The sequence below is a fragment of the Dreissena polymorpha genome, chromosome 6 (assembly GCF_020536995.1).
Source record: "Dreissena polymorpha isolate Duluth1 chromosome 6, UMN_Dpol_1.0, whole genome shotgun sequence".
NCBI classification, from domain to species: domain Eukaryota; kingdom Metazoa; phylum Mollusca; class Bivalvia; order Myida; family Dreissenidae; genus Dreissena; species Dreissena polymorpha.
In genome coordinates, this window is record NC_068360.1 from 43,695,535 (window position 1) to 43,698,853 (window position 3,319).

Sequence of the window (3,319 nt, forward strand, 5' to 3'; positions counted from 1 at the left end):
TTTTGATACTTGCTTTGCACGATTGGGAAATGCTGATAACGTTAAAGCTATATCATATTAATTAATACCTCAAGTAATGTTACACTTTTAAACACCAGCTCGATTAAGTTTCTGCATGGCCTTAAAATGGCTGAGTTGAAAGTACATTTACTTTGCCGCGCCCACATTATTTGTCCAAATCAACACCCAACTGTTCAGTGTACTATTTCAACCACATGCAATCAATATGTATATTATTATTGAGAGTCTTTACCAAATAAAATCTCAATGATCCTTCACTCATATTAATTATGAAGACATCTTTACTTACATAAGTTTTAATTGGTTCTTCGCTAATGAAAATTCTGGAAGGAACTTCAATTATGCAAGTAAAACAGGGCGTTCACCTTTTTACTTAATGGCTATTCCTCCACATAAATTATGACTGATATTTCCATCAAATAATTTCTTAAGGGTCATTCCTTTAATTGTTTTTCATCATTCTTCCCTAAAAAACGTTCTGGATAGTTCTTTTATTATATACAGTATGGAGGGTCTTCACTTATACACACCGTTGAAGGGTATCGTCCCATATAAGTTCTGAAAGGTTCTTTCCTCATATAATTAGCATTATTTCATTTTTTATTTTATAAGGGTCATCTATTATATGATATCAGTAGGGGTCGTCCTTAAGATACTTGTTTGATGGTCTACATATCATATCATATAATTTCTACCGTACCGTCTCGTTCTGTCTCGAAAAAACCGCACTGAACAACATCCTGTTTAAATCGAGTATAAATAGCGCTTAACAATCAGTGATGAGATATTCCGCTTGCAAACATCAAAGGACTAGTATCATCATGACGACTGCTTGCCTAATTGTTCTCCTGGTCACGTGCGTTGTTCTGGCTTTGATGGCAATGACTGAAGGTACGTGCCTTTATTTAGGAATATTCACTAATTGTAACTTTTTTTTACATGTTCTTAGGTGAATTCGATCAAGAATAAATATTGAGTAGATGCACAAATTAGATTACGGAGTTTTCCTTTTATACATAAAAACAAATTAAGTTTCCCTCTCCATATGAAAAAAGTTTACAGGCTTCATGCAAATGTAATATCAACTGTGTATACTTATTGAACATATTGATCTTAATAAATTCTATGTCAACACACAAAGCAAAAACTTGAACGTAATCTAAGAATCAAAACATCATGTTTAAATTAAACAGTGACTTTTAAACGACAGTTCGCATGCCCAGTTAGTTAAACATTTAATTTCCATATTTCTTGTAATTATCTGTTAAATGATTATTCAGATACTCAAACGTTAACCCAAGTGGGATAAGACGTACATGTTTTAAAAATGCCAATTTACAGGTTATATAAGATACAATCTTCATCAAATTTGCTATTTATTATTTCACTCTGTAAAGTGTTTATACGCTTAAACCTGTATTTCGTGTATGATGTAAAGTATTATATGCATGTTTTTATGTTAACGAAAAACACAAAAATAAAAACACAATACAAAGTACTTATGTTACAAGTTTATTATCTAATTGAAGATGCATCATGTTTATAATGATAAATGTACAAAGAAAGCGAGAATTAATAAAAATGATAAAATGTGTAAGTATGTTTTAGTGTATGAAGGATATGAAAATGACATGTCCTTAAACAGGGATTGCTGTGAATTTGAATTATGACATCGCACTTGGAATGGAATCATTCGACGGTTAATTTCATATTCGGAATGCATTATTGAAAAAATCATTTTATAAGGTTTCCATGACTTTTTAATTGATATATTAGTGATGTCATTTTTTATTATTCTGATTGCATTTATGAATTGTTTTCATGCAATTATGCAAGGAAATCACTTTTATATTCAAAAAAATAATTAAAATCATTGTTTCAGATTCGCAAATGTTCGTTGTAGTTATGATATTTGTGAGGAAACAGTAATAGTGAACATTTACCATGCTCTAAAATATCCATAATATGCATCTTTTGACGATTTGAAAGCCTGGAAATTATAAAGCGTTGCAATGATGAATGAATAGATAGTTTTTTTTATTTCCATTTGAATTTGACTGACAATTCAACTACCTGTTCAATGTTTTCGAACAAAGTTGACAATAACGATAGTCCACTGTAGAACCGTACCACATATAATGAATTTCTTAACTTTGCCTTTAAATTCGCCTACCACGTTTATTTTAGCGTCCTTGTGATTAAAACATTTTGTCTGACATTTGCCAAGTAACATATCGAGGTTCGGGGGGGGCGCCATTTAGAACGCAGTAGCTATTATTGAACCACAGACTGATTAATGCAATAAATCGTCTGCTGATCATGAGTGCAAATTCAAATGTTCATTTGTTTAACAGGCCGGCGCATTATGGAATCCATCAATCCTCTTGAAAGTGTAGCAGAGTTCTGCCCGTGCATGTATCCATGGTGTTGCCATGCCCGGTGAAAAGATTAGGTAAATATATCGCTTCAATAAATGTTTACATAAGTTTAGTTAAAAATGTGTTCAAAGTTATCATGGATCATTTAATAGGAAACAATCAGAGCAGCACTCTCAACATGAAAGTTATACGCGCTTACAGAAGGCTATTTTGCCGTGTTCTAAATTTCAAACGCTAAAAGAATCTTTCACGTTTTTTTATTATGGAAAACAATGTACATGCTTTTTATACGATTCGACTTGTCAATATGTGTTGATCGTTACATAACTAAATGTTGTTTCTCCGAATTAATCTTTGAGTAATCGGCGACGCCGAATATGAAAACATGTAAACTTAGTACAGTTGATGCACTTTACTGTTTTGTGTGTTTTATAAATATTATTACAACAAACTAATGAAAACACGTGCACCTCAAACAATTGTATTGCTTTAATGATTGTCTTTTTCAGGAACCGAACGACCATGACGAATGCATGCAGTTGGGCTATGTAGACAATGTTTTATGCATTAAAATATTGTCAAAAATGTAGTGTTGATTATGTTACTCGGGTATGAGAGGAAGAAGGAGCTCCAAGTTTAATGTGATCTTTTCAAAATATCTGCGATGATACAAACTATTGACGTGTTTAAATATTCGCCTCCGTAGAAGGTCTAGCTCTATATAAATCAGAACGTTTTAAATAAATTCGCTTTGAAAATGTATTGAAAACTGTGAAATGTAGCAAAACATGCTTTATATGTTACGTGTGATTGCGCTTTAAACGGATACATGCAACTACAAATGAACGAAAAATGTAGAACTTGTGTGTGAAACATGCGAAGAAAGAACGTCAGTACACATCAATAGCAGCAAACACGTA

General features: G+C 32.2%; 1 long non-coding RNA gene across 1 annotated transcript; it reads left to right on the plus strand.

Annotated features, from left to right (window-relative positions):
• The first annotated feature begins 818 nt into the window (after nt 1-818).
• On the plus strand, nt 819-2,984 carry LOC127834479 (uncharacterized). The gene is made up of 3 exons (XR_008027958.1): nt 819-912; nt 2,376-2,473; nt 2,909-2,984. It is a non-coding gene; the product is annotated as an uncharacterized LOC127834479 (long non-coding RNA).
• The last annotated feature ends 335 nt before the right edge of the window (nt 2,985-3,319 follow it).